The sequence below is a fragment of the Nannobrachium achirus genome (assembly GCF_963921795.1).
Source record: "Nannobrachium achirus genome assembly, chromosome: 14".
In the NCBI taxonomy this organism is placed as follows: Eukaryota; Metazoa; Chordata; class Actinopteri; order Myctophiformes; family Myctophidae; genus Nannobrachium; species Nannobrachium achirus.
Genome location: NC_137821.1, coordinates 40,751,886 through 40,768,853, shown reverse-complemented (window position 1 = coordinate 40,768,853; position 16,968 = coordinate 40,751,886). Strand labels below are relative to the sequence as shown.

Below are 16,968 nucleotides of genomic sequence, written 5' to 3'. Positions count from 1 at the left end.
ATTCATTACTTTTTTATTCATTGAATAATCTTGAAGCTCAAGCTCATATCTATCTAAAAGGAACAAGATTGAAACCGTGACAGGAGATTCGATTTTGTTGAATGGTAACGTAGCAATGACGTACAGTATACTGTATATCATACGGCGGCAAGGTATTGGTGGTTAGCCGTCCAATGTTTCTTGAGACATGGCCTTCAAGGACTGAAAGACAGGGAGGGAGGGATGGTGGGGGAGATGGCGAAAAGAGCTACAGTAACAGTGTATGAAGAAAGAAAGAATACGCCTTAAGAGACAGTTGACCAGTGTCAGAGTCGGCTAGCAGATCTACCCACAGAAAACTCTTCGTGTTTGGATTGAGGTGATTGATTGTTGTGACTGTGTGGATTACAGAAAGTGCAAGACCATGAGTCACTCCTTTTGAGCCACGAGGAGGGAGAGCGAGAGAGAGAGAGAGAGATGAGTCTCTACTGCTTCCTCCTTGCTCTGGCTGTCCTCACATCCACCTCCTTTCTTTCTGCACCTCAAGTGTCTTTCCCTCCGGTCCAGTGCTTTGTGTACAGAAGCATTCATATCAGTGTTATCGCCGGGCTCCGGTTTTGGCCCTAATGAACAAAGGCGCTGGGTCGGAGCAGGCATATTTTAAAGTTACTGCTGACACGATCAACGTTTCAAACTTCATTAGGATGCTGATGAAGCATTGATTTTGCAATGAACATTGTAGCAGTAAGTCCAACAGTGTTGCAGAGTTTAATATGTTTTATGCTGATCCCCCCAACCCCCCTGCATTTGATTACTGCAATGGATGCACAAATTCTACTGTCTGCATGTTTAATAGCAGGTTCAGAGTCTCCCAGAGAACTCTGTACTGTCAAATAAAGAGCTTTTCTATAATTGCAATGGGGTTGACACTAAGGTCTCAGAGGCACTTGCCCATTGGGCAAGTATAGGTCATGCTCTACTTGCCCAAAGGTCATGCCCACTTGCCTGAAAAGTAAACTGTCATTATAAAAATTATAAAATGATAGGTACAAATTTTAATACCGTACATATTTTTACCTTCTGGGGCTGTGCAATGAAAAAATATCATACCTCAATATTATGCCAAATACCTACATACTGTAGCTATGAATATGACAATGGGTTCACACTTGTTCTTTTATATTTTTAAGTGTAGCAACCGTGAAAACAGCACACAATAGCGCTGGCCACGTTCAGGTCTTCAGACAGATATCTTGTGTTTCGTTTATTCACGATATTCCTGGCCATTCTATGGAGGCTGCCATTTTCCTTTTACAGAGGGCGCTGGAGCATTTTTAAACATCTTTTCACTTCCTCCCAAGTCGAAGAACAAGAGATCCCAAGGAAGTGACAGGGAATTGTCTGTTGCCAGATATTGCCAGAGACAAGCGGCCAGGTCTATGAATAATAAGCCCAATAGAATTAACTAGGTTCAGTTTTACTACTTTACATTTACATTTGAAAATAGCAGATCAGCAAGCTCACAATGTGTCACATTGTGACACATTGTGAGCTTGTATATTTGCTATTTAAAAAATATAGAGGAAAGAAAAAACGAAAATAATTTGAATATTTTTGAAACATTTTAACAACACAAATCAGTGTGGCGGTCCCTGGCACCACATATTTTCAGATGGGGGTCTGCGACTGTGGACAAATCTGTTAATCTGGGGTCCTTGATATGAAAAGATTTGGGAACCACTGGATTAAAAAATATTAGAAAGTAAGCCCAATAAACAACGACACCAATTGCTTATTATAAGCAGACATGGCAACACCGGTTCATTCAGAGCCAAGAGCCCAGAGCGCCTCTACTGACACTTTAATGCAAGGACACAGGAAACCAAATGATGTTTTTTATTTTCTTTCAGGATATGAACAGGAAGCCGGGGGCGGGGCCAGGAATATCGTGAATAGACGGTTGCGTGAACTTGCGTTCCCTCTCAAACGAGCACTTGCCCAGTCGGGCAACCTGAAAACAAACTCCACCTGCCCGAAGGTTTTATTTACCTGCGAAGGTTAGGTGGGCAATGCTCCGTTTTTCATTTAACTGCTGCTTTTTGGAGCTGTGTGGAACACAAGCTCCCTATACGTGGCCGTGTGTGTGGCCGTCCGTCCGTCCGTCCGTGTCTGTATGTAGCCTAAAGTTTGGCACGCTACTCCTCCCACAGTTTTTGCACCACACACTCGCGCCATATGTCAAATCGACCGGCTTACTCGGGAATCGTGTGCTAGTAACTTGCTAAGAGAAAGGTTCTATAGTTTAATTGATATTAATTTATTAGTGAATTAATTTTCCCCATTGACTTATAATGGGAATCGCAAAAACTCACATTCAATTATTTTTCTCTCGCAAACCATAGGGGCTACAGTTTCAAGACTTGGAGAGGAGGTTCATAATGAGGTTCATAATGATTTTAAGAATGAATCGAAAAATAATTACATCACTCGGCCTCATGGTGGCGCTATAACGGCCCACTTTAAGTTTTGCCCCATAACTCTTGAACCGTAGATCGGAAAATTAAAATTATTTTTTCCCTGGATTCCTTGGGTCCCCATATAGGCCACGCCCATTTGCGCCAGGATAGATTTTCCGCCATCTTGAATTTTCTCCAAAACACACTTTTTGCTCCTTTTCCTACATATTTTCTTCAAATGTCACAAAAATCGGTACACATGATCTATGAGGTGGGTAAACCACCGCTCAGTGTCTGTCTGTCTGTATGTAGCCTCTGGTGTAGCCTGAGTACCCTGGGTGACCAGAGAGGTGCTGTTGAGTCTAGCCTGCCCTGAGCATCAACTGCAACACACACACACACACACACACACACACACACACACACACACACACACACACACACACACACACACACACACACACACACACACACACACACACACACACACACACACACACACACACACACACACACACACACAGAGCTCCACTTCGAACAGAGGTTCGATTTTTTATAAGGCTGGATATGTTTTCCACATTTCGTGTCATCTGCCATCACTGCCGGTGGCGGCAGAAGCTCAGGAGGAAGTCAAGCGGCTATTAACTCTTATACTGCTTTGAACGTTCCCGTTCGCCCCATTTTTGACGGCACGATAATGCCAATTGTACGTTCTTTGGCTCGTTCTTTTGTACCTTGGTTTGATGTCTGTAACCTGTTGAGGTGTCGCGCGGGTGTCTACCGTTGAAACAGCTCCCATAAAAGTACTCTTAAAATCCAACTGGACGTTAACATCAATGGAGTCACAACACTGTTCCATGTGTTTTTCTCTGGATCTATTGCTCTGTAGCGACTCATCAGCCTTGAACAGCCTTGACAAGCAAGCGTCGAGCTGAGACCATTTTCACATTAATTCTTGCATGAGGCTGCCCCCTACTGCTGGTAGAGCCACGGCACACTCTTTAAGAGAACATTTCAAAAAAAAAAATAATACACCTTTGTCTATATCATCGCAAAGGTAAGGAGCTTTTGCTGGCACAAAACCCAATAATAAATAACAACATCTGGCAGAATAAGAGTTAAGGCGCCATATAAATTAATGCACCATTTTACCATTTATCCATCAATAATTTTTCATGCACCATGTAACATCCCCCACCCATGCACCAGGTATACCGGCCTTGGTATATTGATTTGACTGCGCCTTCCTGTTGTATTTGTTCTGTGTTCCTTTCTTCTCCATTCTCTTTTCCTATGCTAATGTTCCTATAGCTGAGAGCTTGCACACAAAAAGAAACATTTCACCCGACTCTTTTACACGTGTAATCGCGCCATTTCTAGCAATCACTTTCAAGCATTTCCAGCGTGCATGCAAACACCAGGAAGGACAAGGAACACTGACATAACTCGCTCAACAGCCGGCAGCAGCGTGCACAGGTTGTAAAAGATATGCCTTTATTATGAAAGTAGCAAGGCTTGAGGACAGATATTACAGAGCCATACAGGCCCGTCGATAGGGGGGGGTAAAGGGTACTCTTTACCCCGTTCCGGGAGTGGGGGGGCCCCGTGGGTGGGGGGCCCCGGCCCGGGCCCCCTCCCTCCGGCCCGGGCCTTTGGAGGGCGCACTTACACTGTCAGTTACGGTAGGCAGGAATCTTGGAATCTCATTGGGTCAAGATGGCCCACATGACATTTATCTCCTTCGCTATTCGCTCTCATACTAGGACATGCTTTGTTTGCGGAAGAAGCTACAGTGCCGACTGCCGACTCCGAGACAAGTTTGAGTGAACATTAATTTATTGGAAACATATGGATTAACACATGGCGAGGACGAGGAGTTTGCGGGTCGGTAGAAAGAGTTTCAACAATGCGGTGAGCACCTTATATATTGCATAATTGTACATGTTTGGAGCGGCAGTTCAGCGACATCTCTCTCTCTCTTTCTCACTCTCTCTCTCTCTCTCTCTCCCTCCCAGAGAGACGCAAGCGAAGCGAAGTTGCACAAAATAAGTTATACAGTACATATTTCCTTTTAATATTAACCTGAGTAAAATAAGCTAAAATAAGGCTTTGAAATAGGGCACAGTTTAAGTTGCACGTGGACGATGGACAGTCAAATCTGTATTATTAGTTAGAGTATGTTACAGACACTTTGAAACAAGAGGGCACTTGTGTGAGTAAAGTTGGCTAAGTTGTCCAGCCACTGCACACCTATTTGAAGATGGAAAAAAATGGACTGGGCTGTTCCATCCAGAAAGATGAAACACGTTATCATGTGGACAGAGGACACGTTAAAATGTCACCGTGGCTTGAGTGGAATATATCCGAGGAGGCACAAATGCTTATCAACTGAATTGTCCCAAACAGCTGTCCTAAACCAGATGCAGGGACACCTTTATCTATTACAGTAGCTTGTGAGTAGCCTAAGCCTATATACTTTATTACCTTATGTCAGCTGAAAGCTGAGCCATATTTTGAAGGATTAATCTGAAATACATATTTATGTGCAGCAGGCTATATGCTTTGTTTCTTATTATGAAGGAAATGTGTTCTCAAAGTAATGCAATGTTCAGGTTATTGAGCAACCATTTACGCACGCCGATGCGCAAATGGTAACATGGTTAATTAATGTATTTGTGCAAGATGGCCCTAACATTTGTGTACATACTTATGTTCAAACAGTACAATCCAACATGTACCGATGTCTCTGGTTCACATTGGCACATTACACAGACCTGCTTGTCATTAATGCATACAAATATCTATGACCGATATTTTTATCAGATGTCCGGTAAATTTTAACCATGCCAGTTACAGTGATCAACAGTTTAAAACCCAGTTTAAAACCCTAGCACAATCTCTGAACGGTTATGCCGCCATGTAGAACCACTTTTAACCATTTTTTTACTTTGAAAATGAGTAATTTCCTGTGAAATACACGTTATTTCGGCCCGCGCTGCGCGCGGGCCAAAACACGAATACGGGCACGCGTGGAGGGGGGCCCGCGTGGAGGGGGGCCCCGGCCAGCTCTTTGATATTGACCCCCTTGCCAAAAATACTCTCGACGGCCCTGGAGCCATAGTGTAGAGAGAGAGAGAGAGAGAGAGAGAGAGAGAGAGAGAGAGAGAGAGAGAGAGAGAGCAGGAGAACGGCAGTAAAGTGGGGGGTGAAACCTGGCACTTCAGCAGCACTGCAGGTGTCACTAGAGCAAGGTGAAACAGAACAAAAAGCTGTTTGTGCGTGTCTATGCTACTACATTTCGAGGGTGTGAATGAGAACAAAGCACGTATGTGGGAGCCTTGTGTAAATTAAGGAACAGTCTGATTGTTAAGGGTTGCCCAAACCAGGAACGATAACTATAAATCTATCATAGAACACACCACAACTATGACGACGACGACAGTGGCGAATGATAACGTTATAGGATCACTTTCTGAGCAAGTTGATGAATGACAAAAACAGCCGATAAAAAAGCCATCTTAACTCTCTCCCAGCCATTTACAATAGGCTTGTGCGCCTATACTGCCAGGAATTTTATTAATTTCCAAGTTAGCTTTAATCTAACCCAACAGGGATCATATTGTTGTAGAATGTAGTAATAGTACTATCCACTAGAGTGTGCCCAACGATAATCTCCTAGAGTCTGGACTAGCGAGTGGACAGCAGTAGACCCATAATGGCGGCGCCCATTGGCGGCCATTATGTCTCCCGGTCCGCCGAACGGGAGCTATAAAACACGATCCGAACGTCGTGCACACGCCATTTACACTCGTTTTTGCTCTTGAGTGACCAATCTGTCAGTCCAGCCATTTTTTTCCGAATGAAAATCGGTCTAGATATGGTAAAGTTTGATAAGAAAAACGTCAACATTCAATGCTGTAAAAAGGCCCATTCTATGTTATGGCCGAACGACTTCCGGGTTACGTCATCGATGATGTCACTTCCTTCGAATATGTAACTTTAGACTAAAATTAAGCTAGAAAGGTCATTTATAGCTCAAAAAATGTCAAGAAAATACCAAAATGATCAGAAAATGATCCCCAAGGCGACGTTTGGCGATCTGGCTGCCTCACCCTCCTCAAAATGGCGATGGAAGGCGATTTGGCTGTGAACTAGTTAAAATGTTCGTGTTCAACCTCCACACGTTTACAGAAAGTTATCGTTCATCGGTGCGTGTATTTATCTTTGGTCATCATTCTTGGTCTGGACGGCTCTTTAAAGATAAGAAGAACGTGCTGCACTCTAACAGATTTAAGGGCGTGCGAGTGTGAGTCATGTTTGTGAGTCACGACGAGTACACAATCACATCTATATCAAAAGCACTTGGGTATGCTATGCTATGGTGAGGAAATCTCTCCCATTTACCAAACACGGATCGGGATACCCAGTACCACCCAGAGGAATCAATACATTAAGATCATATTATTATTGCTACTACTTCTTCAACATGTCGACCTTTTCACTGTAAAATATATTCATTACAGATGGAGGTTGTGACACAGGTTAAGTCCAGCCAAAGACAACCACAATCCCATTCAACTGCCATTCAGCACAATTCATACCGAGCCATCACTAAAGCATCAACAAAGCTAGACGTCTTGTAGTGGGCTATGTGGGGGTCTCTCTCTTTAAGAAAAGCATTAGTGTATAATTATATTGCAATTTCAGGCCATTTATTTTCCAAACGGGTGGCTCTGCAAAGCCCTGGCACTGGCTAGTAGTGTTGAGACTGTGAATGTGTAGTAAGTAGGGTTGGGATCCAGATCCAACATTGAGGAACTGGAATCAGTCACATCAATTTGTTTTGGAACCGTTTCTGGAATCTGTTTTTTTTTTAACCACAATGTCAGAGAGCAGGCTATAACAATTTCAATACCAGTGGTTCTCAGACATTTTTATTTCAAGGACTACCATAACTCTGAGTGTACAAATGGAACCAAATTGTATCCACCTGTTTCCGCCAGAATTTACTGTAGAATTATTAGTGGGACACATCCGGTTAACACATTGGGTGCCCCAAGATTGAGCCCCATTTATCCCCTCTCGATGCCCAGGCCCACCACCATTGTATTGAATACGGCCCTGCTGCGTCAATGCATGCGTCATGACGTCACTTGGTCACATGACCGCAGACAGGATGTAATTGTGTAACATACTGTATGGGCTAGTGTTGATCATAGCTGTTGTTTGCCGATCAAAAGTTGGTCATTTTGCCGCAGCCTGCCACAGTTTTAGCCATAAAACAAACATCAGAGATAAAGGGCGTTAAAGATGGGGAAATGCATTGGAGTATATGGAGAAAAAACGGCCGCGGGATGCTCTCAGCGTCGATTCGAAGCAACCCGCTGTGAATGGGCTACATCCCGGCGTAGCCCCGACCTTACGCTGAGATTTAAAGTTAATACTGTAAATACAGTAAACGCGGCAAACACGTTGTGGGCCTCCAGCGACATCAAAGAGTTTGACGCGTGGGCACCCGCTGAGTTAACAGCAGACATACAAGCTCACGTCGCGTCACAGATGCAACCGCTGTGAGCTTGTAGATCACACTCGGCTGCGACGCCGGAAATGCCGTGCGCCTTCTGCGCAATGCACGATGGGACGTTGGAAACAGGTGGATACTTTTCAGGTTTGGTTCCATTTGTACACTCTCAGAGTTACAGACATTAGTCATACAGACACTGCCGGCCAAGCTCAAGTCACCTTTTGGCCAATGTGGCCCAGCACCCAAAATGAGTTTGACAACCCTGCATTAGAGGGCCCCTGTACTTCACTTTAAGAACATATTAGGAATATATAGGAATCGTTAAAGGACCCTAATAGTAAGGCTACATTAGCCTCTTGCTAACTAACTATACAGTGGGGAGGTGCCTTTAGCTGCTCTGGGTGGCAACTGTGTCCCAGGGCAACGTTTCACCGATGGGAGTCTGCTTTGTCATGCCAGGTTTAGGAAAACCTCTCTGCTTTCCTGATAATGATTCAATGACTGTCGCTGACTGTCTTTGACTGACTTTGACTGACTTTACTGACTGACAAACTGACTTGACTGACCTTTAAGGGAAAAAAGACTTGACACCGCGAACCAGAACTCAGTAAATAAATTAAGTCGACAATGAAACGGGACTCTGCAAAAGCACCAACAAGACGAGATGGAAACATTTTTAAAGCCTTAGCAGAATGCATACATAGCAGACAATTTAGATTAAGTTTCACAGATGGTATCAAAACTACACAGATGACAAAATACTATGTTTTTAAATACATTTCGATGTAAATTGTACAAGAGCTTTGGGGCAACGTATTGCCTGGTCGACATGGCCTTGTGAAGATGACATTAAGGTTTGTTGTTCGTGTAAACTGAATAACGGCACAGGCAGAAGCACATGGCGTTCTGCCTGGGTCTTTTACAAGACGCTAAATTACTCACGACTCACCGCTGATTTGAACTCAACACCGCATGAGGTTATATCCTGTGGTTATCCACAGGATAGAACCAGGATAGCAACATTGAACAATAGAATGCAAGTCAGCCGTTGTTGTTTTCTTGTGTGCATGATTGTGTGTGAGACCAAGCTAAACTGTCCTGGAGACATGTCACTTACTTTCACTGACACAACCTCAGAGATCTACTTTTACGATCAATACCTTATAATCCCACGGGGAGACGCTTCATCCAGCTGATTACCAGATAGCCGATCTACCCAACTAAAATGGACTCGTCGATGGCAGACATGAGGTTGGTCGAAATATCCCAGGCAGATATTTATCAATAACTTGGCCTCAGGCTAAGTTTCACTTGAAATGGCGTGTGCAAAGATGCTTGGTGGTGGAAAGCCTGCAGTAGTAGTTCATGTTAAAATCAGCTTCTTCCCTGCCTCTTAAAATCATTTGTTTCCACTACATTACATCCTCAACATGCCTGGTGGTCAACGATGCTCATTCAATCCAAAACACGTCCAAGGATCATCGTTAGGTGGAATGTGCCACTGTTCCAAAAAAAACTGTACTAAATATAAAACGCTTAAGCTTAAACTGACTGACTGACAGACTACACGATTACAATTTTAGAAGGTAAAAATGTAATCGGTATGAAGTGAGTGTCTGTGTGCAACAGAGCGCGTGAGAGAGAGTGAGACAGAAGTCACAGCCCGGCTGTCGCGTGGTGTCCGACGGTGTAAAGGTCACTGCTCTCTCCCTGGAGGGGCGGCAGAGGATACAACATCATCATTCTGGCCCGGGGACAGGAAGACAGAGAATTTGTGAGAAGAAAATAAACACTGTTTCTACGTTAGGATCGTGCAGGGACAGATTAGCAAGCGAGCCTAGGAGGAGGAGGCGATCCGCTGCAGCGGTTCGTGGAGGCAACAATGAGAGAATCATACAATATTCAGCGAGACAAGGGCGAGATGGAAAACCCATCAGCGCTGACCTAGATATAATAATGCCAAACTTTAAAACGAGACGGCCAGACTGAACGGCGGTGTCCCACACCGCTGAGCTCGCACTCCCCACGGGGTCAGCGGAACACCGCAATCCACCAGAGACATATTTGACTGCGCACGGAACACAACGACCTCTCTCCGTCGGCTGTTAATTATCTGAGAGGAAACGGACAAAGATAGGCAGGCATCCTCCATGCCACCCCCCACCCACCCACCCCTTTCAAGAGCACTGACTTGAAAGGGGGCTATTATGTCAAGCAAGCCCCCCCAAGGCCATCCTCTCTTCCTCACGCTCTGACACACTGTCAATTAGCTCCATTTCTGTGGGAAGGAGACAAGCGTGCGAGGACAGTAGACCACTGAGCACACACGCTTGTTTTTACCCCCCCAACAAACAAACACACACACGCACGCAGAGTGGAAGCTCACTCACCATGAAAGCTGCGATTCCGTACAGGCAGACAGACAGACCTCTCCGGTATATTGCGGTGTGGGGAGGGGGGTTATGTGTGCGTGCGTGTCTGTGGTGGTGCGGGGGTTGTTTCCAAGTCTAGCCTAATAGCGTCATGGCTTCTTCAGCCAGGCTCACTCCTGCCGACGGGGCGACCGTGGAGGACTAGAGGAGGCGGAGGAGGAGACGCGCGCGGGCAGGGGGACGGAGAGACGTCCGACGGCGGGGCGATGCGACAGCATGATATACCTTCCTCTCTTCTCTTCCTGGCTCCCTCTACCTCCGTCTCTGTCTCTGCACTCTAGCACTCTCCTCCTCCCTCCCTCTCCACAACGACGCTATGACTGAGAGGCTCCGCATCAGCGCAGAGTGCAGCGGATCAGAGCTCTCGCTGGGATGTGTGCGTGCGTGTGTGTGTGTGTGTGTGTGCAGACGCCAGCACTAGTGTGTCAGCGAATCAGAGCCGCCGCGCACCATTAGTCACCATCGCTGCGCCGGATAATACGAGCTCGGTGCTCTCCTCCTGTGCGTGCGATGCCAGCCATTCTAAATCAACCCCGGAGAAATGGATGTTGTGGAGCCGGCTGCTTAGCCCTCTGCTCTGTGCCATAATCTACCCTCTGTCTGGGCTCAGGAATAGGACTGCTCTGGCAGTGTGTCAGATCACGTCTCTCTCTCTCCCAGTCATCTTTTTTTTTTTTTTTTTTTACGGCGTGGCTCTGCCAAGAGGGGCGGTCTGTGTGAGTGTTTGACCGGAGCTAATCTTGCAAACTGCTGGTCTGCACCCATCAGTGCCAGATTTCTTGGGCACAGTAGTTTTTCCCACGTTTTACACTTTTTGCTAATATTTAATATACATTTTATAATGGAAGTCAAAGGGGCTCAGTTCAGGCTGAAATCTTATCCAGCTTTGTAATGATATGTCATAAATGCGTCATAGATGACAAGGCATGGCCACCAGTTTCTATCATACATAGTGACGTCAGCAAGTCAATTTCCCATACAGTTCCCCAGGGAGTTCCATAGAAGGCAGAGGTCCTGTGACTGACCGGTCCACATTGGGGGTGGCTGGGGGGATGTTGGGTGGGCTGTGGAACATCACTGGCTTCCAGGAATTGCACTGGCGCTGGGTATATATTGTCTGATTTCATGTGACGGACCAGGACGTAACAGAATCTATTTATTTGTTTTTCCAACCACACATGTAGGCAGTCTTTTGCCTTTATTTAGACAGAAGCGGATTATGTGGTCGACGCACAATCCAGTCATACGGGTGCAACCTGCAAAATTAGATTCTAATATTTACACTTGAATTCCTGTCTTAGCGAGGCTATATCCATAAGTAACAGGCAACACCACATCCTTTGTGGTGGTTTCAAGAATAGCTCAGACTCCCATATTTAGCATTGCCACGAAATACCAACAAGCCTCAAGTGGGCATTTCTCAGTAACTGAAGTGCCGATTTAAAAAAACAAAAAACGGGACTATCCCTTTAACCTCCTCCTCCTCCTGGAGGCAATAAAGCATGACAGGCAAACACACAGTGTTCTCCTGCAGGGTAGTCGTGCTGCTAGCGGTTGCCATGGCGAGACAAAGGCACTGTAAGTCTATCCTTGTTAACTGACCCCCGAGGCCCCATATAAGGTTTCCACCACAAACAACGCGGGCGTAGGATTTAAGAGGCGTGCGTGCCTCTCGTCTTCGCACAGCCCCACGCATCCGTGGAGTAAAAAAAAAAAAGGAAAAACATTTCAGCGTACGACGGGTTTCAATTTCTGATCAATCCAGCAAATTGCAATGGAGAAGGGCTGAGGGGTCCTAATAATAGGCCTTCCAGACAAGTCACACACTGCACAAAGAGCAGAGAGGGGAATGTGCCGGCCCTGCGTGTCATCGAGTTCCCTGGGTAAATGGTTGTATAATAACGGGCTTCTCCAAGCCCTGATTACACACCCTGATGTCTCCATCCTTGAGCATACTTCAACCTGCCTTTTGTTAGGAGCCTAGTGCAACTTAACATTTTCCTTTCAAGATTCTGAAAAGTACTAAGGCATTGTCAGTCAGTCACTGAGTCAAGCTATATCTACGGTAGCTACTCTAACCAGTGTAATAAAGAATATGAAGCAGAATTTTTTGTATTGACCATTAACTCAGGAAATCTGACTCGGCACGAAAAGCCACGTTATTTGGGCTTTTGCCTCCTGTGTGCTTCTAAGGCCACATTTACACTGTGACGGTCTCAATAGAAAACGGCAAAGTAAAATGTCAGATATGCAGTCCTTTAGAGTCTAAAGGGACTGCATATCTGACATTTTACTAAAGTTGTCGTCTAAAGTTTAGACGACAGCGTTTTCAGGGATTGAATCCGCAAAAAAGTGAAACCACCTTTCAGAGTGGAAATCTTTGAAGAAGCTCTGTGTCCAGTCTCCATGTAAAATCGAACCTCTGTTCGAAGTGGAGCTGTGTGTGTGTGTGTGTGTGTGTGTGTGTGTGTGTGTGTGTGTGTGTGTGTGTGTGTGTGTGTGTGTGTGTGTGTGTGTGTATTGCAGTTGATGCTCAGGGCAGGCTAGACTCAACAGCACCTCTCTGGTCACCCAGGGTTACTACATACAGGCTACATACAGACCCACAGACCCACCCACCCACATACCCACATACCTACACACACGGCCACGTATAGGGTAGCTTGTGTTCCACACAGCTCCAAAAAGGAAAAAAAGAGGAAACGGCATGGCTCACGTTGGCTCACGCCAGGTGCAGACGTAAACAAACAGCCATGTGTAGATAGAAGTAGAATGGGGGTTAATAATAAGGCTCCGTGTGTACACTCTCAGTGAATTAAACACCGCGTTATTTGACTGTGTGTTCTGTCGTTCTGAGGCCAGGACAGGTGTTCTCTTTGATCGTGCAGCTGGACAAGGCTTTGATTGCCATTCAAACTGTATTGTGTACACACACACACACCGCCACACGTGCACACACCAACACACGCACCGCACACACTCGCACACGTTGCACAAGAGACAAGTACCAGGAAACGCCATGGGGGCATCTTTGTTCCAAACAAAAGTATGGCTCATATGGAACGCCTGCACGTGTCACATTTCACCCCTGAACGCTGTACACATTCTCAAAAAGAATAGAAAAAGATTGCAGGAAAAAACACTGTTTTCTTTTCAGCCCAATGGTATTCTTACAAAATAACAATAAAGCTGTAGGGTTAAATTGCCCTAAACACACCCTGAACTAACATGCACACACCTATTACAGCTAAGTCGTGTTACATAAAAGACATGTCAGCAGATAGCATCTGTGCCCTACAGAAGAGGAGATTGGCTATAATAGCCGCTCTCCTTTATGTGGATCTATAGCAGTGGTTCTCAACCTGCGGGTTGTTGACCCAGGGGGGGTCCCCAAATTATTTTGTGGGGTCCCCAGGTGATTAACTTAACGTGCAACATTGTTTTCTCACTCAACAGGTAGTTTTCTCACTCAACAGGTAGTTTTCTCACTCAACAGGTAGTTTTCTCACTCAACATTAAACAAACCAAGTGTATCTGCACATTTCTCAAGTGATAATTTAGCCTCTAAAATGACAAATTAAACATTGGCCAAATTGTCTAACATTTGAGGCAGAAATTGTGAAAATAGCCGATCTACATGCTCACAACGCCTCGCAACGCGAGGCGTTGTGAGCATGTAGATCTGCTATTTTCACAATAGAACCGTGTTATACAAAATGTAATGCCTCGACTCTTAGTGCTCTTCAGGGTGGGGGAGGGGGATGTCCCAGTTCAAATATGATTATTTTGCGGGTCACGGGCTGAAAAGGTTGAGAACCACTGAGCAACAGTATAGCATGGTGCAAAGACACATAAGCTCAGCCACCCACACTAAAAGCTTTTATCACATCTATAGCTGATGGGCACTCAGCCGAATGACCTCTGAACCACGACCGTGCCGTTTCAGCAGACAGAACCAAAACCACCCAAGTGGTAATAATAATAATGTACTACAAAGCACAACATTTTTTACAGATTTCTTTAATCTAGCATGATTGTTTCAAAAATCAATGAAATGCTGAATCAATATTTGCACCAAGCTAGGTTATTGAACATGATACAATAAAGATAAGAGAAAACTAACTCGTGCCACTGTGGCCGACCCACTGCCTATATAAATGCTGATGATCTAAGACAAGTCAGTGGTTCTCAACCTTTTCAGGCCGCGTCCCACAAAATAATCATATTTTAACTGTGACCACCTCCCCACCCTGACGAGCACTAAGAACATTACATTACATTTAGTATAACACGGTTCTATTGTGAAAACAGCAGATCTACATGCTCACACCGCCTCGCTTTGGGAGCAAGGTCCTTGAATTGTCACTTTAGAAATGTACAGATACCTATACACTTAAACTTTATGTTGGTTTCTTTACTGTTGAGTGCGAAAACAATGTTGCACATTAAGTTAATCATCTGGGGATCCCCCCAAAATGATTTGGGGATCCCCCTGGGGGTCCCGACCCACAGGTTGAGAACCACTGATCTAAGTGGATACGGCACCAGAGAAAGTCAGAGGGCGGTGGTAACTAAATAAAGGTTATTGAACAGACGTGCTGATGAATGAGTTAGTTCAGAGCGTCCAATTTAACAGTAACATCTGTGAATAAAATCTATTGTAGCTTCATTGCAACTTGGTCTAAGGAGGACAACCAAAGGCGATGGTGATTTATGAGATGACATGCACTGAACAGTGAACAAACACATCAATGTCTAGTCTAGTGCCTCAGTGTAACTGAGATGGCTGTGATGCTGTGTTAGTTAGGCCAGCTGTACGTTGCATACCTGAACCGCAGGGTCACAGGATCCCTGCTGCTGAATGCATTAAACTGATGCCACAGGGGTTGACACTAAGAACTCAGAGGCACTTACTTGCCCGTCGGGCAAGTACAGGTCATGAGCCCGAAAAGTAAATAGAGAGGTAAAATTTGAATTACCGTTCATTTTATCACTTTACAAAAAAAGAAAAAAAAAACACTTGCAAATTCTGGACAGGGCATGCCTCAATAGGCATAGCTATACAATATGACTTACATACCACAGATATCTTGTGTTGTGTTTATAGCAAACTAAAGACAGTTGCTTCCCCACTCCAATGCACTTGCCCATCGGGCTGCCGGCAACCTGAAAGCAAACTCCACCTGCCCAAACATTTTATTTACTTTCCACGGGCAGTCTGTAGTGTCAACCCCTGTGCCAGCTTGTTGCATTAACCAAAACCTATGTAACCATCAGGTCCCTAGCACCTTTTCTCCCTCTACACTCTAGCTGATCTACAAGCTCACAACTCTTCACAAGAGCAATCTTGTATTTCGCTGAATGCTTTGTCAGAGAATAGGCATACTAGGGTCAGATAGACATTCATCAGGTGTTGACATAGTACAAGAGCAACACTTCAGTTGAGATAGTACAACATAAGGCAGTCCAAGCTGTCTTGTCCTGATATCTCCTGAATACACAGCAGACCAGACTGGGTGACGAGTCTGACGACAGAGAACATCTTGTAGTAAAAGATGCTAAAAACACATTGCACAGACTAGACCACAGTTGACTATCAGCTGATGTTCTGCACCTCTTTGAGAGAAAATAATATAATATGAATGAATGTTATATCCCACCTTTCCTCATAAAAAGGCAATTCTCTGTAATGTAATGACTCTGTAATGAATGCAGCTCTTTTAGTTGGTTAACACACCCCTGCCTTTGCCAGGATTTTACAAATGAGTTTTGTTCGAAACATAAGATTGACATTAAATGTGACAGTCCTTTGACAGAAGTCTCTTTCTCATCCTCTGTCTTTCGCTCTCACAAACACACTCGGCTCTCTGCCTCAATGCATCTTTCTCTCTCTCTCTCTCTCTCTCTCTCTCTCTGTGTGCCGTCCAAATAATTTACCCTTTTCTTATTGGGCAAGTGCTGAGTCCTGCCAAAGTGTGACAACGCACACTTTTTCACAGCTTAGTGTTGAAGGGGCCAAACGTCAAGAACAGGATTTGTCTGAATCTTTGCCCCTCTGTATCTAGACCAATCACAAAGAACTACACAGCAAATCAGACACAGCTTAGCCGATGCTGCTATGCCAATCACAGCTCTCCTCAAGCTGCTACATGCATTCAACGAACCACAAGGCCAAGCTTTGCACACCTAGTCATTTGCTATCCATTGCTACAGATTACAAAGGGAGGCCACACCATTATTAGCAGGGGTGCACATAACCTTTTGGGGCTGGTACTCAGGGGAGCACCTGGAGATGTAGCTTGGTGCGCACCCTAAGATTTTGCAGAATATTTGACATTTTATATACAAATATATAGGTCATCATGAGTCATGACCAAATAGGAGGCTACATAGTTACGTTTTTTTGGCACATTTAAAAGCAATGAATAGATAGAGAACTACATATGACGGCAGACAAATGTATTATTAATTGACGAAATTCTATCAGACTACAGACTGTGAATGCAGTTCTGAGAGAAATGCAACTGTATCAAATAGATATGTTGAGCACATCCAATAGTCACTCGTGCAAGAGACA

General features: G+C 44.8%; 1 protein-coding gene across 1 annotated transcript in view; it reads right to left on the bottom strand.

Moving 5' to 3' along the window:
• Nucleotides 1-16,968, bottom strand: part of tbc1d14 (TBC1 domain family, member 14) — a 70,949-nt gene that overhangs the window by 26,103 nt on the left and 27,878 nt on the right. The gene's annotated exons all lie outside the window — the stretch shown is intronic.